At 61.2% G+C, this 26,483-nt stretch overlaps 1 protein-coding gene across 3 annotated transcripts in view; it reads right to left on the bottom strand.

Moving 5' to 3' along the window:
- Positions 1–21,085, bottom strand: part of GNB1 (G protein subunit beta 1) — a 53,840-nt gene extending 32,755 nt beyond the window's left edge. For 2 of the 3 annotated variants that reach the window (XM_037062178.1, XM_037062171.1), the window contains exon 1: positions 20,524–20,756. The gene's annotated coding sequence lies outside the window, so the exon portion shown is untranslated. Of the gene's footprint in view, positions 1–20,523; positions 20,757–21,066 lie in introns of those variants that run through there. The other variant, XM_037062173.1, reaches the window with a different exon arrangement.
- Positions 21,086–26,483: the final 5,398 nt, after the last annotated feature.

Raw genomic sequence — 26,483 nt, 5'->3', positions numbered from 1 at the left:
ACGACTGCATCTGCCAGGAAACACCCGGAACGAGCCAATCCGCAGGCAGGATGCGCTGGGCACACGCGAGACTAAGAGCTGCGCGGTGGCGGAGACGGCCTGGAAGGAGGTAGAGGTGGGGGCTGCACAGCACCGGGAACTGCTCACTTGCAAGTGTGAATTTCAAAGTGTCAAAACACTGTTCCTCCCCCGTTTTCAAGTGTCAAAACAGGGGAGGAACAGCCCTGGCTGGGGCTGGGGTGGCTCAGCGGACTGAGCACTGGTCTGCGAACCAAAGGGTTGCAGGTTTGATCCCTAGTCAGGGCACAGGCCTGGGTGGCAGCCAGGTCCCCAGTAGGGGGCGCGCGAGAGGCAGCCAACTAATGTTTCTCTCCCTCTTCCTAAAAAAAAAAAATACATTTTAAAAGTTTTTTAAATAAAGACAACCATAGCCTCTGTCAATGACCCTTCCCTTTACAGGTGTTCAGGCCTCCCCGCACCGTCTTCCCCACCTGCTGTGTCAAAACCAGGAGAAAAGGGGCCCCTTCCTCAGGGGGCCTGGATGACTGTGCTGCCTGCACTTCCCAGAGGACGGAACGTGGGGCAAGAGAGGAAACACCAGGCCCGGGGGGGGGGGGGGGGCNGGCAAGAGAGGAAACACCAGGCCCGGGGGGGGGGGGGGCAAGTTTACTCTCAGGGGGCTCTAGAAGGGTCAGGCTCTGAGGCAGAAGCCTGCCATTCTTCCAAAATTGTGTAGCTTTTGTTTTATGCTGTTTTAGTTTGTAAACTAATCCTACAGAAATGGCATAATTAAAACTAACAGGGAAATGATAGGGGAACTCAGAAGTTATAGACTTTAGCCTTAATTGAGAGGCTTAAGGGAGTAATGCATGAGGGAAGCTGTTATTTCAAAACTGTGTAGCTTTTGAATAAAGACTCCTCTCCTTTATCACCAAACTCTGCCCCTAGAATTCTGCCCAGAGGGTGGTGGCCGGCAGCAGGGCCCACGTGCTGTCCGGTGACACACGAGACTCCCCACTGTCCCACTGCCTCTGCACAGGGAATGGGTGGAGGCAGGGGAAGGGGTTCTGGAGACAATGTCAGGTTCAGACTTGACATGAAACTTCACTAGCAGCTTAGCGACGAACAAGCAGGTCCCTGGGAGATAGTTTAGTAAGTCAGGACAAGTGACACAGGAAACCCAAGACAAAGAGTTAAAATGCCAAGCAGTTTACCCCATCCAGTAACAGCAAAACCCCACCTTCCCTAACGAGGGACACCTACGAGTCAACGGTCTCTCCTCCCTGAGCAGAGGGTCAGTAGCTCACATCACCCCAGCTGGGGAGGCCGGCCACAGAATTCCAATTGGTACCACTTGTGCTGACCACACCGGGGAGGAGGGAGGTCAAGGGGGGAAACCCAGGAGAAAGGGCCTGGCCAGAGGCAGGGGCCAAGGCGAGCTCCTGAAGGAGGCGGAGGGGGCACTTGTCATCTGGGCACACCACTCGTGCTTCTTCCTCACCTGTCACACTGCAGGCCACCCGCTCGAAGCCCGTTTCTGAGAGGAGCTGTCCAGATGCCCGTAAGGCTCCTCTGGCGACAGACCACGCGGCTGTGAGTGGAAGACCCTCCTCCCACCCTCGCCTGGGTGCCTCCTGTGGGCGAGCAGCCCCTGGTGGGAACTCCCGCCTCCCGGCTGCAGCGAGGAGCTCCGGCAGACTGTGGACAGTGGAGGCCCAGCTCCCACGCGCACGGGATGCGCCCAGCACCCTGCAGTGAGCCCAGGGGACGCAGCAAGGTGCCTTACCGCTGACACAGCACAGAGGGAGCGCGGGCTCAGGGCAGCCCAGAGTTCCAACAGCAGGTGGCGCCACACGCCTCCTTGACATCACCGCCTCACGGGGCTGTTTCCCTGGGTGCTGGGGGTGGGGGAGGGGGGGAGGGCAGGAGAGCAAGCAGGAGTGGCCAGGTGGGTCTGGTTCTGGAGTCTGAGAGGCCGCACCCCACAGCCCACTAGTTAACAGCAGCGGCTTCCTGAAAATACAATGTAACAACTCAGAGCAGGAAGTAACTCAGGGCGTCTGCTGGGGCCCCGAGCACAACGAGCACCTAGAGACACGCACGCCGCCCTGCGCCTGAAACTCGGGGCAGAGGGGAACCCGGGCACCAAGGAGCAGCGAGGAGGTGCCTCGCCCCCCACTGCACATGCGGAGCATCCCCTCTGTGCCCTGCTTTAGGGGTGGGCTGGGAAACTGCACCATAAACCTGCACCACCACCAAGAGCTGGCTTCGTCGTCTCCACGCTCCTGGAACAAAACCCAGGGGGCTGCTCTCGGGAAAAGCAGCTCTGCAGTGCAGCCCAGGGGGCAGGTGCCTCCCAGATGGCTTGGGTCCCCAGGGAGGCGGGCAAGGCAGCACCCCCACAGGTGCATGCAGCACAGCTGTGGCCAAGAGCGGGTACAGGAAACACAAGAGGCGAGGAAGCCAGACCAGACTTGGGGAGACCGTGCTTGCACTCGGGGTGCTCTGCCTAAAAGGCGAAGCTGCAGGCCCGAAGTGAGAACTGCCTCTCAAGAAACTGGCCTGCACGTCCACAACATGATGCCCGAGAGCAGCTGGTCTGATTGAAGACCGGGACCTCATAGCGTGGCACGTGGCCCTGGACCTTCGGGACGGGAAGGGGGCACAACTGTGGGGGGCACTGTGGGGACACACAGTAAAACACACGACAGACCACAGCCTGGCCTCGGCGTTGTGTGTGTGGACTCGGCTTGCTGAGCCATGGCTGCTTAAAAACATACCCATGCTCTTAAAAAGTGTGCACACAGCCCTGACCCGGGTGTCTCAGGGGGCTGGGCATTCTCCCACAAAGCAAAAGATCGCCAGTTCGACTCCCGTCAGGACGATTCCCAGGGAGCCCAGGAAGAAGCTGCGGGTGTTCCCAGCCCATCAAAGCAGGGACTGCTCGGGTGGGCAGGCTAAGGAACAAACGGCACCTTGGGTTGTGGGGAGGTCATGGGGACACGGCAACCAAGAGTGACAGATGCCCAGGCACGTGATTTGCACAGCGGCAACACGGCCACCTGAGCCTGCAGCAGCAGCGGCCCACTGGGCTCACAGGAGCAGCTGTGAGGGATAGGACAGGGACCCTGACGCCCCCGGCAAGCCCTCCAGGACATCATGAGACTGGCTGAGGGTCCCAGGCAAGAGCCCACTAACAAGGCCCACACGCCTCTTTTACGGCCAACCCCACAGGGACTGGGTTCCGGTGTCTGTCACGCAGCATGGTCCTGTTCACGGGGAGAGAACCCAGGACCAGCCTCTACACACCTGCACCCCGACCACAGCGCGGCTCTCGGAACGTGGGCTTCCAACATCGAGGTGAGACACCCCAGGAAACACCGCCTGGAAAACCTGCCTGCCCTCCTGTGTCCCGAAAGCCCCTTACCCTGGTGCATGTCCGCACGTCACCGACAACAGAGAAACTCCAAGAAAGCAAGACATGGCACATTTTCCGTGAAGGCCGCGCTGCAGCCCCTCCACCCACGGGCTCAGCCCCAGGCACGGGCCCACAGGGAGGCCAGCTGACAGGCAGGCCCGCAGCTCCAGTGGCCGGGAGCCTGGAGCTCACAGTGGGGGAGAGGTTTTCCTCCTAGGTGGATCAGCGCACGAGGTGCAGTTGTGCCACCACAGACCCTGCCGCTGGCACCACCACCACCAGAAGACACAGCCCAGGAAGGTGCGAGGCTTCGCTCCGATGGACATTGATGGATGAGACCTCGGATTCTCCGTGACTTCACAAAACATGGTGCTCCTTTCGATGTTTCACATTTCCAAACGCAGAGAACTGCCCTCAGCCCACGGGCTGTACAAAAGGGTGGCCGTGGCCTGCCAGCCCCTGGCACTCGAGGTGGCGCTGGACTCCCTCTCCAGGTGGCTGGCTCCTCGAAGTGTCTCAGCTACAGGAACTCCACCTGCCCATCTGAGCAGTCTGCTCTGGGAAACCACTGCGGCCGCCATTCCCTCCTGCCTGCCCACGCTGTCCCTCTCCAGGTGGTGCCACAGGGGCCGAGTGCCAGGGCCTGGGGGGTGGGGGACGCTTCAGCAGACCCAGCAGCACACCTGTGCGCCAGGAAATGACATCTCGATGCAGTGAAGCAAACAGAGGACCTGCCTGTGAATCCTGAAAAACCCGTCACCTAAGAGATTTCCTTACACGCAAACACCTGTCAGCACAGCCCCCTCAGGCTCCAGCCCCACCAGGTGCCTGGGGCAGATTCACCGAGAAGGGCCGTTACTGAGAAAGCCACCTCCTAGCTGTAGCGTCCAGGACAACAGCGCCCACGCCCCGTTCTCCTGCACGAACCAGAGAGCGGGCGCGGGGAGACAGGACTCTCTGACGCCACAGGACAGAACCAAGGAGACCTGCTGCCTCAAAAACAGGCGCAGTCAGTGGGACCTCAGTCAGAAAAACTAGTAAAGGCAAACAGACTAAAACCACGAAGTTTCTAGAACATACTCATTTCAGTCATGCTAGCTTTGAGAGAGCGCCTAATGCTTGGAAACACAATTTGCTTTTACGCTTCTTTTTTTAAATATATTTCATGTATTTATCTTTAGAGGAGAAGGGAAGGAGAGAGGAAGAGAAACATCAATGTATGGTTGCTTCTCGTGCATTCCCTGCTGGGAACTGGCCCCTGCCAGGAACTGGCCTGCAACCCAGGCATGTGCCCTGACTGGGAATCGAACCGCGATCATCTGGTTCGCAGGCTCTCGCTCAATCCACTGAGCTACACCAGCCATGGCTTGCTTTTACGTTTCTTAACAAAGGGAAAATATATTTTTCCTGATTATCATGACCTTGGCTGGTTTTCCACAAAAACATGCAAAGAAAAAAGGACCTACTGCCTGCCCCTGCCCCGCCAACCGCAAGAGGACTTCGTTTCATGGGGCACAGCGTCTCTGGTGCTTCCGGACGGGGCCCCACCACCCATGCCTTGGGGTCACCCCCACATGACAACCAAGAGCCCCCAAATCTGTGCAAGCGTCCCCCAGCCCCTTCCCTTCAGCAGACCCCAAGGCGGCGGTTTGAACGAGTCAGCCCACCCACGCGCCCCACAAATGCTCGCTGAGCCCCACTGCATCCCCGGCATCCTTGGGAGCACAGACTCAGAACAGAGACCTCTGCCTCCGGCCACTTGGGTTCCGGTGACACAATGTTTTGCTTCTACACCAAAATGTCTAATGGAGACCCATCTTTAATACTTTATTTTATTTTTGAAGATTTTATTTACTTATTTTTAGAGAAAAGGGAAGAGAGGGAGAGAAACAGCAACACTGCTTCTCCTGTACACCCCTCACTGGGGACCTGGCTGCAACCCAGGCAGGTGCCCTGACTGGGAATAGAACCGGTGACCTTTCAGTTCACAGGCCTGCGCTCAATCCACTGAGCCACACCAGCCAGGGCTGATGGAGACCATTTTTGACATTTTGTTTTTATAACTGATTTTGTAAAAAGCATTCTTATTTTTCCACCCTTTGGATAAATCCGTAAACATAATGTGGAAACAATTCATTTTGGAAATGATTTTACACTGAGGCTACTAACCCTTTATCACGTTCTATGTATTTATAACAGCTTCTCCGATTTGCCTGCCTGCGAGCTGTAGTGGGAAGGCCCCCATCAGGTGCCTCCCCAGGCGATCTTTCTGTCCTGGCGCCTCAGTGTCAACTGAGAAACACCCCACACCCGACCTCAAAGGCCACCAAGCACCTCCCCGATGTTTTTCTAACACTTCCGTGTTTTACTCTCTCATGTAAACCCTGGAGCCACCGGAGTCTGCTGTGCTGTGGAATGCAGTCTCCAACTTGACTTCCCCCGAGGCTCTGGGACCATGTCCCTCGCCACAAACCTGCCCTCCCCGCGGACCCAGACGGTGGCGGCGTGGATGGAGTTCCCGCAAACTCAGGGGGCCCCACAGCTTCACCCCACCCCTTTGCGCTCTACAGCCCTGCAGTTCACGCCTCAGACAGCACCCCTCACCTCCCTTCTGTGGGGCTGACCCCTCGCAGACGCCCCTCCCCCAGCCCAGAGGCAGGCTCTGCCCTCCTCTGCACCAGTTTTCTTCACTTACGCCTTTGGACTGACTTAAGCACACTTCTTTCTTTACTAAAAAGAGCAACGCTTCAGGCTTAGCAACATTTAACAAGGGGTGCTGGGCCCAGGCGGTGGCCATCGCCCCACAAAGCCAAGGGCGCGCACAAGAAGCACGGCCCGGTGCCCCTCGCCCTCTCCCTCTCTGAAATGACCTAAAAAACCTCTTTAAGGAAGAGCACTGGCCTACATCTGCCGAAGGACTCAAACAGCCTTTCTCAGGTTCTTGACTACAAAACAGCGCTTTCCCACCCTTTTCGTCTCGCAGCCCATGAACTCATTACTCGAGTTCTGTAGCACAGGCAAAACACCAACCTGCAACCTGACAAAAAGCGTCGATTCGATTCAGGCACACCAGACGGCCTGCGGGGAAGGAGGCCCTGGCCGGAGCCGCCCTGTGCGGGAGGGGGCCGCCTGCTACGAGGGAGCTCACGGAGCGGGGCTCTCACCCCCGCAGACGCGTCACTCGAGATGCCTGACTCTGGGACAACACTGAGACGCAAGTGCCACCACGCAGCAACGGCAAAGCAACTGTGTCCTTTTCTTGAGCTGAGCAGGCAAGACGAGAGCTTAACTATGGACCAGACTGTGCCATCCCTGCCATGGGCAGCCTCGTCTTCCCGGTGTCCCTGAGGTGGGCCAGGCGTGGGGGCACGGACAGGCGCACCGCTGGCCTCACCACTGTCCTCTACCCACCCTTCCCCCTCCATCATTGCCGTCTCCTCTCCTCTCCTCACCTTCTGAACCGCCCCCTCCGAGTGCAGCGGGCATTACGAGGAGGTGCTGTTTGTGAAAGCTCACGGGTTCGCCCGCTGCTCAGACGCAGAACGAACTGCGTTTTACCTCAACTCGATGCTGTTCGAGCTCCGAGAATGGGGAGGGTCTCCCCCGTGTCCCGTGCTCACTGGACAGGGAGCACGCAGCCAAGGACCTGGCTGAAAGAGAGGCACATCCGCAGGCACCGTGCTGAGCCCGCTGAGCCAGACCCCAGTCTTCTCGGGCTCAGCGGGGCACCCCAGCTGACCCGAGACCAGCAGGAGTGGAGACCCTGGGTGCTTGCTAGGCTGAGACCAATGGCACCTAGCGAGACCCCAGGGTCCAGCCACACAGCCACGTCCAGAGACCACACAGGTAAACGGATCCTTCCCACACCACCCCCAACTCCTGAGCCCTCCCATGCCCCCCACCTCCCCAGGGAACATCTTGAAGCCACATCTATGCAGGCATCCACACCCACCTGACTCTCTCTCCCCGCCATGCTGCCTGCAGCCCCCACTGCAACCTAAGCAAGGGCCTTTCCGTCCCTTCCCACCAGAGTCCTCCACGGCCCCCACCCATGCACTGCACCCGGCCCAGCACGTGGGTCCACACTTCCAGGGCGGACTCCGGGCCGCTGCCCCTGCCCCGCCCATCTGACCACATCTCAGTGCCAACCCCGCCACCCCCAAGTCCGCAAAGCAAGCACTGAGGGACCCTGCTGCCTTCCCACCTGTCGGCATTGGGTGGGCCCCCCCCCCCGAGCATGGCGGGGGGAGGGGTCTGCCTATGGCTTTCCTATTGAGGGGGCACCCTCAGCCTCCTCATAACAATCTCATCTCAACCCCCCCCGCAACCCAGTTTTCATTCGGCTATCTAAACAACCTTTTAAAGTTCACATCTGGTTTTTTAAAAAAGATTTTATCCATTATTTTGAGAGAGAAGAAAAGGGAGGGAAAGGAGAGAAAAACAATGATCAACTGGCCCGCGTACCCACCCCCACAGGGGGCCTGGCCCGGGACCCAGGCCTGTGCCCCGACTCTGGGTGGGAGGGACGGCTTTTCAGGTTTGCAGGAGGACGCTCAACCCACAAAGCCACCCAGCCAGGACAAAAGTCACTTCTTGTCACCTGCCATGTAGAGTCATTCAATGGCTCCCCACTGTTCCCTCCCTACAAATCCACACCTCCCCACAGTGTGGCGACTGCAAAATGCACCGTTGACGCCAGGGCGACTCTGAGAGTCACAGCAGCCCTGACTGGGCAGGGCCCGGCTCCACCCCACCCCAGGCCTCTGCTGCCCAGCGCCCACTCGCCACAGGCGCCACGCTCCAGGAGCGTGTCCATAAGTCCTCGTGACACAGAGAAACACGCTAACGTCAGAGCCACTCCTGGAACCCCCTCCGCAGCGCTCTCCAGATTAGGCAGAAGCCCCGAAGCCGGCATTTCTCCGCGGCACGCCATAGCCAGGACCGCACCCGACAGAGAGGCAAACGGGCGCTCAGCGCGCCTCTCACTGAGGGCCAGAGTCCACGTTTCCGGACACTCCTAGCCTGGCTGGGCCCATCACCAGCTGTGACCAGCAGAGCGCAGCAGACGGGACCTGTGGCTGCCTGAAGCACAGCCCCCAGGAGCCTAGTGAGTTGGCTCTGTCCTCCTCGAAACTCAGCTGCCTGGGCGAGCCTTCCAGGGAGGTCCCATCCTGGGGAGGGGACGGAGAGAAACCCTGGCTGACAGGCCACACAGGTGAGGCCACTGGGAAGCAGAGACCAGCCTACCATTCCACTGCGTGAGAGCACAGTTAACGCCACACGGCCCAGAGAGCACCCTCTGGACCGAGTCCTGCCCAGCTGACTCCGGTGACCACACAGTCACCAGGACAACCACACCAGTTGGGGTTCAGGGGTGTCATTAAGCTGCAGAAGACACTGACACGTGGCCGCAGCCCACGGCAGCCCACACTGGTTTCCCTCGGAACTGTGGACCCCTGGCTGACAGGCCCGTCACCTGGCAGCACCCCTGAAGCAGGAAGCCGAGGAGACAAACTGCGAGAGCAGAGGTGCTGTGGCCTCCAGGGGCACCTGCCTCCCGAGGGGGGTCCTACACTGGGGCCGGCTCGTGCCTCTTCTCCTCACTGGTCTCTGACTCGGCTCACTGCACGCGCTACGCTGCCCTGGTCTCCGAGGGCACGGGGTGTGGACGGCCCCTCTCCCTGTGCCTGCGCAGACCGCCCACCAGTGGAGCCAGACAGACACAAGGGGCAAGGGCCCGCCCACTCCCTGACGCTCAGACCCCGCCCCTGCGTGGGCCCCAAAGACAACAGCAAGACGACACTGGCCAAAACCAAGGAGCTCTCAGTCCAGCCAGGTCAGGAGCCATGCATGTTAGAACAAGGAGAAATAGTTAAAAGTGGATCCGACCGGCAAAACCCGTCTCCACGTGCAACCCACGCTTCCAGACTCAGAGCCGACATACATCACACTCGACAAACACCCTGAGACCCACACGGCAGGGCACAAGCTCCGAGGCCTGGCGACGCTGCAGCTGCCGAGTAGAAGCCACAAACAGACTTCCAGGCCCCAGATTCTCTCACCCCCCGACATGGAAGCGTCTCATGCCTCCCCAATTTCTGCTAATGACAACCCAGATGCTCAGTCTAGGACTGTGCTATCCAATTTGGTCATTATTAGCCAAATGTTTGAAAACTAACTGCATTGAAACCTAATGAAACTAAAAAGACAGTCAACAGTTCGGGGGCCACGTGAGCCCTGTTTCAAGCACAACGGACGACACGAAGTGTAAAACGTTTCCACGACTAAAGAACTGCATGGGTCCATTAAAGCACAAAAGTTACATGCACAGCGAAGAAGCTTTTTGCTTGAGATCGGAAAACCCATCACCGCCAGGAGCAGGGTCTCCCCTCCCCTACGCCCACAGAGCACGCAGGCACATGCCAGACCCTTTGAAAAACCAGCACGGAGGCCAAGCCGGGCCCGCTGCACACGTGCCTGCACGCCGGATGGCAAGCCCTGGGAAGGGCCCAGCTGTGGCAACACGACTGGCCCGCCAACCTGCTCACCTGCCAGATCTCAGGAGCCGCCACTATGGACACTCGAGACCAGCTGCTGCTGGGGGGGGGCGGACTGCTCAGAGAGGGAGGAACCTCAGCACAGCAGTCGGGCGGCCCAGCGCCCCCCCGCCAAATGGCCCGGCTGTGGGTGATGGGAACCCCGTGTGGTCACTCCCACAGCCTAAGGACGTGCAGGGCAGGTGTGACAGGTGCTTCCTGATTCACGAGCACCTTTTAAGTGCCTGCCACTTGGTGCTGGGCACCATGGCTCTGTCAATTCCTAGGAAGGCGTCCTCCTGTCCCCTCTCACCTCCAGGTCCACGGCCACCGTCCCCAAACCCACCCCACACCCCACCACTGGTTGCGGTAGCGCAGCCGACACCCCTCCTGGCCATTCTCAGGGAAATTTTCGAGAACCGGTTCCACGTTCTGCCCAGTCCAGGCTTCCTGATGGACTGGGGGGCGCTTTCAGGGTGGGACTCTCTCAGGTTGGAGCACTAACCCCACCCACACGAAAGGGCCCCTGGGGTGCCAGCCCTTGGCCTCACAGCCGGGCAGCTCCCACCTGAGGTGAGTGCCCCCAAATCCCCGACGCACGCGTCAGCGTGGTCAAGGGCATGGTGACTAGAAAAGCCTCTTTGAGGAGGTGACATTCCAGCTGAGACCTAGAGGATTAAACGCCCCAGGGCAGCCTGGGCCAGAGAGTCCAGTGGGCTACAGCGTTGTCCCCACGCCCCACGGCTGCCCGTGCCATGCCCGGGCGGGTTGCAGACAGGAAGCAACCGAAGAGCGCAGGGCAAGTGGAGCAACAAGCCGATGCTTCTCTCTCCCACTTCCTGCCTCTCTCCCTAAAATCAATAAATTTAGAACTTTTTTAAAAAAGATGCTTATAAAAGAAAGACTCACTAGCTAAAGAAATGGAGACGCCAGGCAGACAGCTGGAAAAGGGACCACCGGCCGGCGGGAAAGGCTGGGGCGAGAGGCCCTCTGGTCCGGTCTGTGTGCAGGGCCATGGGCCCGAGTCCCAGCAGGAAAGCCATCCCAGCTCCGCAGGGAAACCCAGGGCCGCCGGCAAGTGGGGGCCCCGGGATGCAGGGAGAGCGTCTCAAGGAGGGTCTGGTTCACTGAGGTCAGGCCGGGGCAGCAGATGCTGAATCCGGGCACAGAGGCCACTTCAGGGATCGCTTCTCCTCTATCAGCGGCACCAGGGACACAGAGGGTGCGCCCCAGGACAGAGACTCTGAGGGGCTTTCTGCCCCCCACTCCACAGCGACCTGGAGCCCCCAGGTCCGTGCCTGAACTCCAGTTCCAGGAGACTCGGGGTCCCTGCAGAGCCGCCCGCCTTCTCCAGTGAGGGTCCCAGGGGCCCCTCCCACCTGCAGCTGAGTGGGTCTTTGTCAGGCTTGGCATGCTGGGCGGGGAGGCAGGGAGATCGAATCAGGAAACACGAGCAGGGTGGCGCAATGCTCTGGGGACTGCAGTGGCTTCGACAGTGCCCCTTGAGGACTCCTGTCCCCCTGGAAGGTGCGAACGTGGCCTTCTTCACAGTTATGGTCAGTTACCTTAGCACGAGGCTGTGTGGGGTGAGGGTGGTCCCCTCCAATGCCAGGCGTCCTAGTGAGAGGGAAGGGGCGGCCCCAAGATGCCGCAGAGGCGGTGGCCCCACCCCCAGCCGGACCTGGATCCCCAGCCTCCAGCCTGGGGGCACAGGTTTCTGCTGTTGAGGTGGCTCTTGCCTGGCGCTGCCCCCACAGGAGACTGGCAGGACATCCCTCAGAGCCAGGAGGAAGCAAAGCTGGGAGGCAGCAGCCAGAGGCGGAAAGGGTGTGGGGTCCCAGCAGGCATTTCACACAGCCTGGGGGCGTGGCCAATCCCGGCAGCGAGCTGACAGCAACTCAGTGACAGACATCTGATAGGCGACCCTCAGCAAGACACACTTCGTGGAACCAGGCAGGAAAACTAGAGCTGGGAACTGTAAATACAGTGCGGTCCCCAGATCTCTGCACACGTGAGCGGCACTGAGGACTGAAGGAAGCACCCAGACCCCACGTGGCTCCTTCCTGAAGGACAATGAGGCATTCCCTCACCTCTATCTACATTCCTGCCTTCCTGCAACACATCACACGATTGTATTTCTAAGATGCCCAAGTCTCCCAACCCACGCATTTTCATGTTCTCTCCTCTATATAAATGTAGCAGGTTTTAGCTGTAACTCCGCAGTGTTCCAATGATAAATTTTAGCCCTGGCTGGTGTGGCTCAGTGGCCTGAGTGTCAGACTGCAATCCAAAGGGTCATCAGTTTGATCTCCAGTCAGGGCACAGGCCTGGGTTGGACGGCGTCGGGACCAGCGGGCCCCTCTGACTGTTTAGCGGGCACCTCGGGAATGCTGGGTGCGGGGCTGGAGGGCGCAGCTGTGGACGAGCGTACTCCCACGGGTGGACTTCCAAGTGCTCTCCCAGCAGCCCTGCAGTCTGTGCCCAGGGGGCAGCACCCCCCCCCGCCCCCCGTGTCACAGTCCAGCCTCTGGGCCTCTCTCTCCTGCCTGGCTCCTGCTCTCCCTCCTCAAGCCTCCGTGGGTGAGCAGACCCTACAGCCCTTCCCAGCACTGAAGCCCCACTTTCTGAGAACACGCTGCCCCCCCAACCCCCCACCCCGCAGAGCCGATGTCTCCTGCTGTGACCAGCTGCCTGCCGCCCCACCAGGCCCTGGAGGAGCATCTCACTGATGGTCCCCCTCCCCTCCTCACAGGCTCCTTCCTCCGAGCCCGACACAGCTCCAGCTGCCCCGTGTGACAGCAGGGCACAACAGAAACCCCCCCTGCCCCACATCCAAGCCCCACTGCAGACAGGTGGCCCTGGGGGCCCTGACCAGCAACTCCTCGGTCTACCTCTCTCTCAGCGTTCCCTCCTCTCGGTCTGCGGGCTCTGACCTGCGGCTCCGGTGTTCATCCACCTTCTAATCACATGGTGCCACCACTGGGGCTGTCCCAAGGCCCCTTCTCAAGCTGCCCCAACAGGTCTGGAACCTTTAGAGAACCTCTGGCTGCCTCTCCCCAGGAAAGGGGAGGAAAGGGGGGAGGGGAGGACACATGCCAGCTGTCTCCTGCCCAGGACCTCTCTGGTCCCTGCAGGCGCCCAGGGCCAAGGTCGGGAGAGGCGCAGGCTGGCGTTGCCACCCCACTGCGCTCCAAACGCGCCGCTTGGGCAACCTGTTCTCGGGCCTCCTCTGTGACAGGGTCCAGGGCCTTCTGTTTACAGCGCCCTGCCTCCAGATGTTGACCACATCAGAAGTGGAACGAGACTGTCCACAACTGTCTAGCAAGCCTGCCACGTGCACCCATAAGTGACACCTTCACAAACCGCAAGGAGAGCGGCAGCGGGCCCAGCCTCTGCAGGCGCCTGTCTCGGCGCCTTGTTTTGGCCGAGGTACTGAGCTGGCCAGGAAGCCCATTTCTTTCTTCACGTAAAATAAAAGACATGTTTCTCATTCTCACCAGTAACCTTGCTGGTCGGGGGGGTCTGATTCTGTCGGCTGTCTCCCGCTGTTGGCTTCCAGGGGGCAGAGGCCAGGGTGCAGCTCAGCCCCTCCCAAAGGGAAGGCAGCCCCACCGCAGAGAACTGTTTGGCCAAAGCGGCAGTGGGACCGAGAAACGTCGCACACCACTTTGGACACGTCCGGTCACACGCGGCACCTTCTCCACACGCTGCCCAAATCTTTTTTTCATATGTCAGTTCCATTTTTACCTTTCTTGAAATAATAGAGCATAATATGCTAAAAACGTTGGGTCACCTTCTCCCACCTTGAACATCAAAATGGCTGCACAAAACACCAGCTTTGATAAGTCTCCTTTAACGCACACAGACGTGACAGTGGTCACAACACAATCCAACAAAACTGCTTCAAACGAAGGTAAATGCAACTAAGCGCCCCTGCAGCCATTGGGCCGACAGGACACGTGCAGGCTCGGCCTCCCAGACGGGCAGCCAGGCGCAGGAGTGCTCTCTCAGCGTCTTCCGAAGGGTGCGCGCAGCCCCCTTCGACGCCACGTCAGACCCCACGAGAGGCGAGCTTCTCCAGGCCAGTGGGCAACACTGCCAACGCTTCCTCTCTGCCCATGAGTCCCCGCTCCCGCCGGTCGCGGGGTCGCGGGCCCAGGTGGGGGCGGCAGCACCGCACTGGCCGTCTGGAGAGCACCAGCCACTGATCCCGGCCGACCTTCTGGGCGCTGACACCACAGAGAAGCGCTCTGCTGGCGTCCCGCCTGTCGCACAAGGAGCCCTGAGGTCCGGGCGCTGCCCTGGCCCCGCCCCATGGGCAGGCTCCACCCGTCCCCCCCACCGTTGTGCTGGACCCCCTCTGCCAAGGGCTGCTTTGCTCTTGTTCCCAAGCAAGAGCCTGCTGCCAACACCCCCATCTGCACAGCCGTTGTGTGTCAGCTGTCCTCTCCACCCCAAGTCACAGGGCCTGGGACCGGGGACAGCTGTGTGCCCTCTCCCCACTTCGTCACACAGGCAAGGACAAAGACAGGCTCAGCATCGCCATCCGCGCCCCCCACTCTGGACAAACGCCGCGGGAAACGACTTTTCGCCACAGTCCGCGTGGGCGCTGCTCTTGCTGGTCTGTGGCCCGGAGGCCCACGCTCCTGCCCCCAGCGTACACTGGCCGCAGCAGCAGGCTCCAAACTGCGCTCTGCAAGGAGCTCGGACCTCCTGGACCCCCAAGGCAGGGGTGCCCAGGCCACACTCTGAGACTTCTCACTCTGAATGTCAGCTACTGCTAAGATTTCAGCCACCCTAAGCCACGCCCCTAGGCCACGCCCCCGGCCACACCCCCAGAGCGCCACGCCTCATGCAGCGACTGCAGCCTAGGGCCTGTGCTTGTGCAGCCGCACTCAGGGCTGGGGGGTGGCAGGGCAGGTGGCGCAGACCCATGCCTGGCGAGGCTTTCGCCGTCTGTCCGCACGGTCTGTTTCGCCCCACCCTGCGTTCACCAAACCCCACACCCAGCCAAACAGTCCAGTCCAGTCTTCATTCCTCCAACACTCTGACCACCTCGCACTCACCTAAAACCAGATTTTACCCCAGGGCCTAAAAAAACCTCTAAAACCTACCTTCCATGCCTTGCCAGACTTGCCAGTCCTGAGGGGCTCTGCAGGGGCTGAGGAGGAGGTATGAGGCCGGATGCGCCTTGCACGAGGCCCCCACCCCCGTTGCTAGGACGCGGACACTCCCTCCCTGCCCTCTGCTCAGCCTCCAGTCTCTGGTCTCTGGTTGGTCTCTGGTCACTGGCACCACCGCCGGCCCAGGCCCTGTCCTTGACACTCCAGCACCCCGGAGGCAGTCCGCCCCCGGGGCTTCCCCCTGCTCTGGGCTCTGCCCGAGATCCAGTTCCAGGGGAGGGTCCAACCCAGGCTGCCCAGCTCTTCACAACCCCCGTCAGGTCAGGCCTCCCCAGCCCTCAGGTACACGGGCGGGGTCAGCACCAAGGCCTGGACCCTGGACACCCCTTTCCCACGGCTCTAGCCCCTCGGGCCGCGCACCCCAGGTGGGCGGGGGCGGCCCTGCTCTCCACCACCTGCCAGACCACCACTGAGTGGCTGCCCACCGCACTCCAACGCTGCTCTAGGTGCTGGGAAGAAGGCCGCCGGAGGCCACCAAGTGGTCACTTGGCCCAGGACAACCCTTCCTCCCCGCCAGCCCCACCAGCTGACAGGCAGGTCTCGGCTCCACTCTCTTCCAAGGAAGCTGTAGCTGAAGTAGAACAGGGTGGCTGCCCAGACCCCCGGCCTGCTGGGCAGGCTCCCCGTGAGTGCACCTCACCAAGGTCCTGGGCGGAGACGGCCTTCTATGACAACTCAGCCTCAGCACCTGCAGAGAGCGAGCTTAGAGGCAACTGTTAAACTTTCAGCCAGTCTTTATGAGAACATATGAAAATATTTCATTTTCTTGTCACTAGTTGGTGAATCAAGAGATGCCCCCCCACCTGCCAAAAGCAACTGCCAAGACCTGGAAGCAGCCCAAGTGCCCCTCAGTGGATGTGTGGATAAAGAAGCCGCAGCACATTTACACAGTGGAGCACTACACAGCCCCGAAAAGGAGAGCCTGCCTCTGCACCAGCACAGGCAGGCCTGGAGAGCATCGTGCGCGGCGAAACAAGCCCGTCAGAGAGAGACAAGCACCTGGTGGCTCCACTCACGTGTCCAATCTCCTGAACAAAACAAAGCGGTGGACAAACCAGAAGAGACTCACAGACACGGAGAACAGGCTGACAGAGGGGAAGGGGTGGGCGGCTGGGGGAACCAGTGAAGGGGATTGCGTCAAAAACAAAAGGTCACAGCGTGGTGATGACCAGAGGAAAAGGGGAGTGAGGGGAGGCAGAAGAGGGTAAAGGGGGATACACGGTGATGGAAGGAGATCTGACTTGGAGTAGTTTAAAAAGGAAAGAAAAGATACCAAAAGTTTTCTAAAATAAAAAAATATTCATCATCATAAAGGGTGAAATGAAATCTCTAAAAAGGGAGTAATTTCACCAGTTTTCAAAATGAATTTGAGAATGAAAAGTACCCAGAAAAGTGAAGAGAGCCTTTCAAGGACAGACACGAGCGAGGAACTGTGTCTCACCGGGGAGAAAGTGAGGTTGGACGTGGGCTGCTGGCACGGTGCGCCCACGGCACAGTGCGCCCCGGAGCGACGCCCGCCCCAGAGCCGGCAAGAAGCCCCTCAGGAAGCCCACCCCTGCATCGTTAGCTGACCCGGTCGCAGCGAGAGCAAGGGCATCCTCAGTGCCCGCACACACAGTGACCCCCTGGGAAGGAGGGGCGACGGAGGAGGGGGCGGACACACTAGTCACACACACCCCCAAACCTTAAGGTAGGCCAGAGACCCAGGCCGGCATGGAGCACTCAGTCCTCACAGAAACGGGCAGCGTCTCTCCCTCCTAGAACCCCGGAATCGCTGACGTTCCGTGCTGATGATTTCAGGGGACCACTGTGCTGCGCTCTGGCATCAAAATTACCTCGGTGACCTCGGCTTGATCTTTTCCACTGTTAGGTTTGTAGAAGCAGCTTTTCTCCAGAACTGTAACTTACTAAGTCAGACAGGAAACACTTGCTCAGGTCTTTCTGTGAATGGGCAGCAGTCACCTCACCGGCCCTGAGCCCCCTACATAGATGGGCTCTGTGCCCACAGGGGGACCCAACTTATGGCTGTAGACAGAAGGGGCGGGGGGGCACACACACTGCAACCACAGGTGATGTGTCACAGAACTGGACCCCTGAAACCTGTGAATTGTATTGGCCAACGTTACCCCAACACATTCAACGAGGCGGGGGGAGAAGTGGTGCTCCATCCCTCCTACAGGACCCCCAGTGTGCTGTGCCATCACTGGGCACTTCCAGAGGTGCCGCCAGCAGCTGGACTGCCTCTCCCTCCCCAGCGCTGCTCCACACTCCGCGCTGCCTGTCCCCGCTCCAACCCCAGCACCAGTCTGGTCTGTTTCGCCCCACCCTGCGTTCGCCAAACCCCACAACCAGCCAAACTGTCCAGTCTTCATTCCTCCAACACTCTGACCACCTCACACTCACCTAAAACCAGATTTTACCCCAGGGCTTAAAAAAACCTCTAAAACCTACCTTCGATGCCTTGCCAGACTGACACTAAGTAGGGGCTTCAGAGGAATGCGGTGCGCCATGTGGTCAGGGCTGGATCATGAAATCGAGCCCGCCCATTACCAGCCTACCCACTCGCCAAAGCCGGAGTCTGGACACATTAAGAATTTAATCCGATTTAGGGACCAACACAAGCCAAACCTTTTGGGCAGAGAAAAAAAAATCCGATGAAGAAACTACGATAAATGCCAATGCTGCGCATCTAAAATAAAGTCGGTGCTGTTCATTCAAGTTGACTGAGGGCGGCAGACAGGTCTACAGGCACCCTGGCCACCTCCTCAGAAGACACTTAAAGAAACGAACCTCCCCCAGTCAAACCACTGAGTCAGAGACAAACCGAAGTGGCCACTTCACAGCAAAGACTTTACTGTGAGGGGCTTCCTCTTTAAAAGGAGACAGTGCATTTACTCTGCAGGCTTTGGCTTTCTTCTCAATCTCTTCTGAGATGGATTCAATCTCAGGAAACTTGTTTCCAACTCCCCAGAAATTCAGAAGTAACTCAAGACACCAAAGAGAAACCTTTATCAAGGAACTGCCTTGGGGCATTCTGCCTGGGGCGGGGCAGCTGCCAGCCCTGCGCCCTGGAGGAAGGACGGAGGAGAGTCCAGGTCCTGCCTGGTGGGTGTGCTCACCTAGGAGGTGTCAGCCCTGAGTCAAAACTGAGGACTGGACCTTCCAGGGAGTACCCTGCTCTCTGACCGTCCCAGCAGGGTGGGGCAGACAGCCAGGCAGGGAAAGCCGAAGGGAAGCCCCAGCCCCCGACCAAACTCACTTGGCCTTCCTCCACCCTCACCCTGGAGAAGGGAGTACCAGGAAGGAGAGGCCTCCAGAAGTGCCCCCCCCTAACCCCACCAGGGCCTGGCAGGATCGCCCTCCAGCTTCACCCACTTCTGGACGCTCGTTTGTTCCAAAGTGAAAGGAAGCCCAGGGCCACGCCAGCCCCGCCCTGCAGAGGTGTCGCACCCATCTCCTTGTTGGTGGCACCAACTCAGTCCCAGCCACAAACCCAGTTCGGGTAAAGAAGCAAAAAAGGAACTGCCTTTTTGCTTTTTTTTTGCAATATGCACCTTCCGGAATAATCCAGAACAGATCCTGTCTTACTACAACTCAAAGTAAAACCTTAATTTCAGATTAAAAAAACCCTCCACATCCCCCCAAAAAGACTACAGCTTCAAATCAGGAAACAAAGAAGTCTTGTAGAAACCTCACAGACGACGATGCTCTGCAGACCTACCCAGTGCCTAGAACTCCTCACAAAGCTTATGCTTCCATCGACTTGCTTGCTAGTCAAGAAAAATAACCTGCATATCTCCTTAATAATAAATCTCATTTGAGGCTCTTAATGATCAAATGTTCGAGGTCCCTTATCAGATAGCGAAATGAAAGACACAGAAGACCACCACACTGCCCGGAACCAAAAGCACAAGCTGAGGCTCATAAATGCCCAGCTCCCGTCCCCAAGAAACAACGCAGGACACACGAACCACTCATCGTGCGTGGCCCTCGGTGCACCGATCCCCATCCTCACGGTTGAGAAAAGCTTCCACGAAGAGGCCCTGAGCAGACAAGGCCACGACCTTTGGGAGCTAACCGTGTGGCTTAAAGGACACAAACTGTTAACACCTTTTGAATCAACCATCAATTTGCAAGCAAAAACAGAGGAGAATTTTCAGGGCCGAAGGCTGGGCCTTTACCCGACGGAATTGTCACCGAGGCCCATCCCCCACCGCACCCCGCGGTCCCCGAGGAGCCCGCTCGGGACGGAGGAGGACGCCTGGCCCTCGGGTGGTCCCTCCCCCAGGTGGCCGGGAGTCACGCCCTGAGAGCCCCAGGCCCAGCGCAGCAGTCGCGGGTCCGGGAGCGCGCGGCGCCGACAAAGGCGGCGGCGACCGCGCCATCTTGTCGCGGGGCCTGGGCTCCTGGCCATTCATCGAGGTTTGGGGACCCCGGCCCGGCCCTGCCCCCGCGGGCCTCCCGGTCCCTACCCGCCCCCCTCCTGCCCACCTCGCGTCCCCCTCCCGCCCACCCACCCGCACGCAAGCCCCGCGCCGCGCGAAAAAGAAAACAACGAGAAAAGGCTGGCCATGGGGCCACTGCTCACTTCCCGGTAAAAACGAAGACAGCCGAGAATCGCTATTGTTCTAGGCTTCCCAGCACAGCGCTTCGCTTCTGCCTCCGATCCCCCCGAACGTCCCCCGGCGGCCGCGCCGGCCTGGCCCCGCTTCCTCATTTCATCGCCCCCCCCTATCGTGTGGTTCCTAAACCCGAACTTCAGAGACGCCAAAAAAGGGGCACCTAAAGCGACGTCCTTTGCTCGGAAGGACGGGCACCCACACCCACTGCAGCAGCCGGGCCGCCTTTGTTCTCAAAGCCCGGCCGGCGGCCTGGCGCGCGGGAGGGGCCGGGCCGCAGACCCCGGCCCAGCGCACAGCCCTGGGGAGGCCAGGCCGGACCCTGGGACCGCACACCGACCCAGAGCTTAGGACCCTAGACATCGAGTACAGGTCCTCGAACCCCAACCAGGACCCCAGACGCCAATAGGAACCCCGGACCCCAACGCAGGACCCTGATCGCAGACCCTGACCTAAAAGCCCAGAACCCCAGAACTCAAGCCGCAAACCCAGCTACCCAGACCAGGACCCCAAACCCCGGCCCCAGACCTGGGACACAGCCGCGAACCTCCGCCCCGTCCCACGCCAGCAGGGTCCCCACCCGCCCCAGCCCCGCACACCCCACCCAGGCGGGGCAGGAAGACACGACCCCGCAGTGGGTGGGGGCGGGGCGGCCCGGGTGGGCGACTGCGGCGGGGGGCGGGGAGAGACATGCTAGAGGTCCCGCCGGGTAGGGTCAGCACAGCCGGGGCCGCGAGGCCGGGCAGGATCGAGGCCACCGGGCTCACCTCGGCGCTCGTCCTGCCTGCCGCGCCCGCACCCCACCGCCTTGGCCGCCTTGGCCGCCTCGGCCGCCGCTCCCGGAGGTGGTCGCGCTCGGGCCGCTCCGCGAGCGCTGCGGCAGGTGCGAGGCGAGGCTCCGTCCGGTCCCGCGGCGGCTGCTCCACTCCGCGCCCGCGCCCGCCGCCGCCGCCTCCGTCCGCCCTCAGACGCCTCCAGCCATCGATGGGCGCGGCGGCCCCTGTCTGCAGCCTCGGGAAACCCCACGGCCGCGTCACCGCGCACGCCGCGCGCACGCACCGCACGGCCCCGACTCCGGCGCGCGCACGCACGCGCGCTTCCTCATTGCCCCGGTTCCGCGCGTGAGAGCCAATTAAAGGCGCCGCGCCCTCGGGGACCGGCTCCGGGGGCACCTCGGGCCTAGCATGCCTGGCGCCGCGATCCGCGCCCCAGGGGCCGGCCTGGGTCTCTCGTTGCCGACGGGCTTGGTTTCCAGCCAGGCTGACCGTACCCCGCACCCGGCACCTCGCCTACGCCGAGCTGGGACTGACCCTCATGCCTGTGGATTCCCGGGAGCTGGCCGGTTCCTCGGTCTAAGGCAGCGGCCCAACGGGGCCCGGTCGGAACGAGGTCGGCCTCCCGGACGCCCCGCCGCGGTGCACAGGGCCGGCGCTCCGAGGAGCCTGTGAGGCTCGTGGGTTTTGGGGCTCGGACAGTGGTCCTGTGGGGGGTGGCCGCCTGGGCGGGGAGGTGAGACCACGGGAAAGTGCGTCGGGAGCAGAGATGCTCCGCCCGGCAGTTGCTGCTGAAACGTCAGCGGGGCCGCTGGGGATGGAAGACCCCTGGCGGGAAAAGGGGAGAAGCTGGGGTGGGTCAAATGGGGCCTCCCTCGCCACCGCCCGTCGTGCCTGCTCACCTCTGCCTCCGGGTTCCGAGGCCACCCCGCCCTCCACCTCTTCACCGCGGAGCCCGCGGCCCCGCCCCGCCCCAACCCGCTCCTCTCATCGCTCCGGCCCCCTGCCCCGCCCTCCCGCCCGATTCCAGGGAACTGGAGAACTTGTCAGCGACCCAGCTGACCCCTCACACAGGCCACAACCTCAAGGGACCCTGTGGCAACCCCCCGACTCAGGGCCGTTCCCGGTCACTGGCCCTTTCTGCACAGCGACAATCTCATCGTTCTTGCAGCCCTTCCTCAGCTCTTGGCACAGGACGCTCCAGGCTCCCTCAAGGCCCATCCTGCCCCAACCCTGACCTCAGCCGGTTCCTAAATGGTATTTAGGAGCCAGACTCCAGGCTCTGGGTGTGCTTACCGCAGCTGCCGTGTCATTGCCCACCGTCCTGCTGGGGGACAGAGGTAGGGAACCTGCGCAGGCAGGCGCACATACAAGCTGCACTGGCGTGACCAACCTCCTGTAATAGGCGACGCCCCACCCCTCACCCCACAGGGACTCTGGCCTCTGCTGAGCTGCCCCGGGCCCCCACCCCAGCAGCAGGAAGATTCATTTGCACCAGCCGAGCCGGGACTGCACTGACTGATTAGCTTCTCTACTTCAAACCACCAGCGGTGCCATCGCTCCTCCCCTACCTGCCCCTCCTCTCTGCCCCCTGTTCCTGAGAAAGGGATGGGAAAGGAGGGGGCAGACACAGCGGCAGAGCAGCAGAAGGGGGGCCATGGGGGCAGTGGTCACTGCTGCTGTGGGGGTGTCTGCAGGCATGGGGGCACCCCAGAACCCTCAACCTCCCGAGGCCTTGGCGGGCACCACGCTGCAGGCCTCAGGCCACAGGAACAGTCCAGGGCACCCCTGCCCCCACCATGACCCCAGTCAGGCTCATAGCCAGGGGCGCCAGGGCTGGGGGGCAGGGACGCTGGACCACCGCCCACCACAATTGCCCTAGGACTTTGGGCGCAGCCCTGGCGCCCCAGCTGATCTGTAGGTCTGCAGGGTGTGGCAGGGCCTGGGCTGGAACTTGCCCTGTGGCCCCAACCTGAAACCCTCCTTTATGTGTTTATGGATGGGGTGTGAGGGGCAAAGTTTGAGGGAAGGCAGGAGGGAAGGAGGAGGGGCCCAGGTCCTTATACCCGGGCCCCCTGTGCAGCCTGGGGCTTTACCCTCCCCTGGCATGCACAGAAGGGTCTCAGGCATCCCCTCCCCCTCCCCAACCAGCTCCCAGGCAGCAGGGCCCTCTGGCTTTGGGGACATGTGCCCTGGGGCTTGGTTGGTTCTCAGGAGCCTCCAGCTTCCAGCTGGGGCCCTTTGGGACATTAAGGATCTGAAAGACATTGTGGGGAGCTTTCTCCCCCTGCTTCCAAGTCCCCTGCCCAGATCCCCTGCAGTTTTTGTCTCTCAGCTGCTGCCCGGGCCCCACCTCCCTGGGGCGCTAATCAGCCCACAGTAGATCAGTGCGGAGCTCCTGCCCAGCCAGCCATGAACCCAGGCGTCTGATTTCCCAGCCACAGGCTCCCACTCTGGAAACAAGCGGCTTAGAGATCATGCTCGGGTCCCAAGGCCACAGCTGCAGCGGCCAGCCAGACCCTGACCCACTTCCCATGGGCGAAGGACTGAGTGCTAGACCTTCACTAAACACCTAAGGGGGCGCAAGTGCATAATGTAGATCCCGCCCCGCCCCCCTATGCCCCATCTGTTCTTGAGCAGGAACTGGTCTGGCGGAGAGCTAGTTCTTATTAAATGCAAATCAGGCAGACGATCTGTGCGCAGGATCAGGGCCGGCGCCCACCTGGGCCCCGCTCCAAGCCCGGCTTCGAAGGGTCTCAGAGCCTTGGGGGCGCTCCCGCAGGGTGGGTCCGGGGCCCGCGGAGCCTGGGGGGGCCTCTCGTCACGTGACCAGCCTGCCTCTGCTTCCCGTAAGTGAGACTGCAGCCTGACCCCGCCTCCCTGTCCCAGAAGACCGAGGACGGGAGGAGGAAGGGAGGCAGCGGGAGCAAATGTAGGTAATCCAGAAGAAGCGTTAATTAGTTCCCTCGGGCGTCCAGACGCGGGGCTGGGTGACTAACGGGGTCAGGAGAGTGAGGAGGCTCCTCACCCTTCTCTAGGCAGACGCCGAGCGCCAGGGGTGTGCCCGGCCTGGATGTGGGCGGGTCTGCTGGGGGCAGCACCCGAGAGCAGTGGGCAGCTTAGGTGGGCTGGACAGTGGGGCAGCGACGTTTGAGCAGAGCCCCTGGCATGGTAGACAGCAAGGGAGCCGGCAGAGCTGTGCCGGTGCTGAGAAGAGATGGGCTGGAGGCCTCAGAGCCGGAAGGGTCAAGGCCCCGAGGACGTGGGCGTGGCCAGCGAGGTCAGGGGCCTTGGGGTCGGGAGGCTGCTGCAGCCCGGAGAAGGCAGGCAAGCTGGTCAGCTTTGGGAAGGGTGGTGGTCATCGCCCCTGGCTGCCAGCACACCCTGAAGGACCTCTGAGCCCCTCCCCCTGTGCAGTGGAGGCAGCTTCTCTCCCGGAAGAGTTTGGCTGCTTCCTTGTCCTCCAAACCCCCAGCCTTGCTTCTGGTGACCTGACCTCTGAGCCCTTCACCTTCTGGTCACCTGCCTTGGTCATGACCGGCCAGTGGAGAATGGGAAAGCCTCAAGTGAGAGGCCGAGGCGGGTACACAGAGGGGTGGGCAGCTGCATTTTGGGGGCGTGTCTCCCCACCCCAGACCTGGAGCAGACACCCTAGGGAAGGCCCAGGTGCCCTTCCTGCCCCTCCTGGAGGCAGCTGTCCCAGGTGGGCAGCACTCAGCTGGACTGTCCACTCAGCAAAGGCCCGCCCAGCCCAGCTCCCTTCCCAGAGACAGCACAGAAGAGCCCGCCTTCCTTGCTGGGGCTCCTGAAGGAGGCAGCTGCATCTTTTCTCCGTGCAGACCCTGGGGCTGCTCTGTGGTGGCAACATCGTCATCGTTCCCAGAGGGAGACGTCTCTGTGGAGAACAGGAACCTCCCTAACGAAGAAGGATGCAGTAGAAATGTGGAGAATCGGTCATGAGTCAGGGCAGCCAGTGGCAGAATCTTAAACCAGCTTATGGGAAAAGAGGAATTGACTGGCTCAGGGGATGAGCCCCCCAGGTGCAGATGTCAGTTCTCAGACATGGCTGGATCCACGCATTTGCTGAGGCTGCGAAGGCTCCCACTTGGCTCTGTCCCCCACATCCCTGTAGCATTTCCTCTTCTTTCTCTCTGCCTGGGCAGAGAGAAATGGCTGCTGGGCCTGCCTTCCCACCACCCCCAGCTCAGCAGCCACTCATGGTGCTCCAAAGGCTCCAAGGTATCTCTGTGGACCCAGGAAAGCTGTGTGAGGCCTCACTAAGATTTCTTGGAGGAAGTTAGTCTCCCTGCTGGGACCCTGCACAGTATCCAAAGCAACATGCCGTGCCCTCACCAGGGGGAGAGCTGCTGGGAGAGGGAACACAGAGCTGTCCCCACCTGCTGTTTGGCTGAAAGCAGGATCAGAGTGGCCCTCCTGGGTCCTCCTGGCCCTTCCTGGCTGGCCAGGCGGCCCTCTCTGGCCTGCTAGGCCCTGAGACCAGCCGCTGGGGTCCAGGCCTGGAGTGGCGGAGATGGGCAGGGCAGGGCAGGCTCTGCCCCCTACCTTCACAGTCGCTCCTGGAGGGGCTCCTGGGGTGGGGCCATCTAGGGTGCCCCAAGGGGCAGTCAGTCCTCCCACTCGGCCCAGCCCCCAACACTTCCTGTCCTGGCTGGGCAGCGCCTTGGCAAGGAGGCCACAATTGTCCTCTGCACTTCCCGCAGCTGTCAGCAGAGCCGGCAGTCCTCCGCCCCGCCTGGCCTGGTGGCCCAGCCCCAGCACCTCCAGCTGGGAGCCCTGCAAGTGTGGCGCAGACACTCAGAGCACCAGAGAGAGACGAGGGCCAAGGAGGGGCGCACACAGGCATGGACCAGAGAGGTGTCCAGAGAGATGAGGGAACAGGGAGACTGGGAGAGCTGGACCCAAGTCAGCTGCTGTGCCTGCCTGCCAGGCCCTGGGGTCTAAGCCCTGGAGACCCCTTCTGGGCCCCTGCTGCTCCCAAGCCTCCTGTCCTCAGGTGCCACCTCCAGGCCTGGGCCTGCTCAGTGAGGGGCCGTGGGGCCCAGGATCGAGGGTGGGCCCAGGCATGCTGCCTTCAGGTCCCAGTGCGGATGGAGCAGGGGCAGGCTGGGTGACAGCTGGGGGGCCACAGTAACTCATCCAGGGGCATGGCACGGCTGCTCTCAGGGCCACTGGGCCTGCTGGTCTCCAGGGCCCTGCCCCGGGGGGGGGGTGTCGGGGGGGGGCACTGCGGGACTCAACTCTTGCCGGTACCTACCAAGTAAACAGCTTGCAACTATGGTGCCAGCAGGGGAGGAGGGTGGGCAGTCCGGCCCCCCACACCCCCGGTACCTGCTAAGGGGCCACGGAAGGGTGTGGCCAGCACAGCCTTCCGAGCCCACTACCCTGCCCCCACTGCTGGGTGAGCCGCAGCCCAGTGGCAGACCCAGATCCAGGGCTGCAGCGGGTGCCCTGGGACTGCCCTCTCACCCCCAGGAAGCTGGCTGGAGGTCACCTGATACAAAGGTGCCAGGAGGGCCTGTGTCCACCTGGAGCAGAGTGGCCCTCTCTGGGGGGAGCAGGAGCATGAGGCACAGCCAGGACAGAGACACCGAGGGGCGGGGACATGACCCTCCAGACCACCTGGGCCCAGAGCCCACTACACAGTCACTACAGGGCACCACCTGGGCCTTGGCACTCCCCAGGTGCCCAGCAGGAGTGGCCCTGTCCTCTGGGCCTGCATTCGAGTCACTGTCTTTATTGCCCCTTGGTCTCTTCTTAGGTCACAGACCTGGAGGGACTGTCCAGTGAGGAAGCAGGGACTCAGCCCCGTTGCCTGAGTGCCCAGACCCCCACCCTGCCCTCTGCTCAGCCCAGGGCATGGGGTCTCCACAAGGAACTTCCTTCCCACCGTGGACCCCAACCCCCTGGCCAGGCGGGGGCCTCTCAAGCCCTCC

This window comes from Sturnira hondurensis, unplaced genomic scaffold (genome assembly GCF_014824575.4).
Source record: "Sturnira hondurensis isolate 20B ecotype Veracruz unplaced genomic scaffold, ASM1482457v3 Scaffold0013931, whole genome shotgun sequence".
Classification (NCBI taxonomy): Eukaryota; Metazoa; Chordata; class Mammalia; order Chiroptera; family Phyllostomidae; genus Sturnira; species Sturnira hondurensis.
Note: the sequence above shows the minus strand (reverse complement) of the source record. Positions and strands in the feature narration are given on the sequence as shown.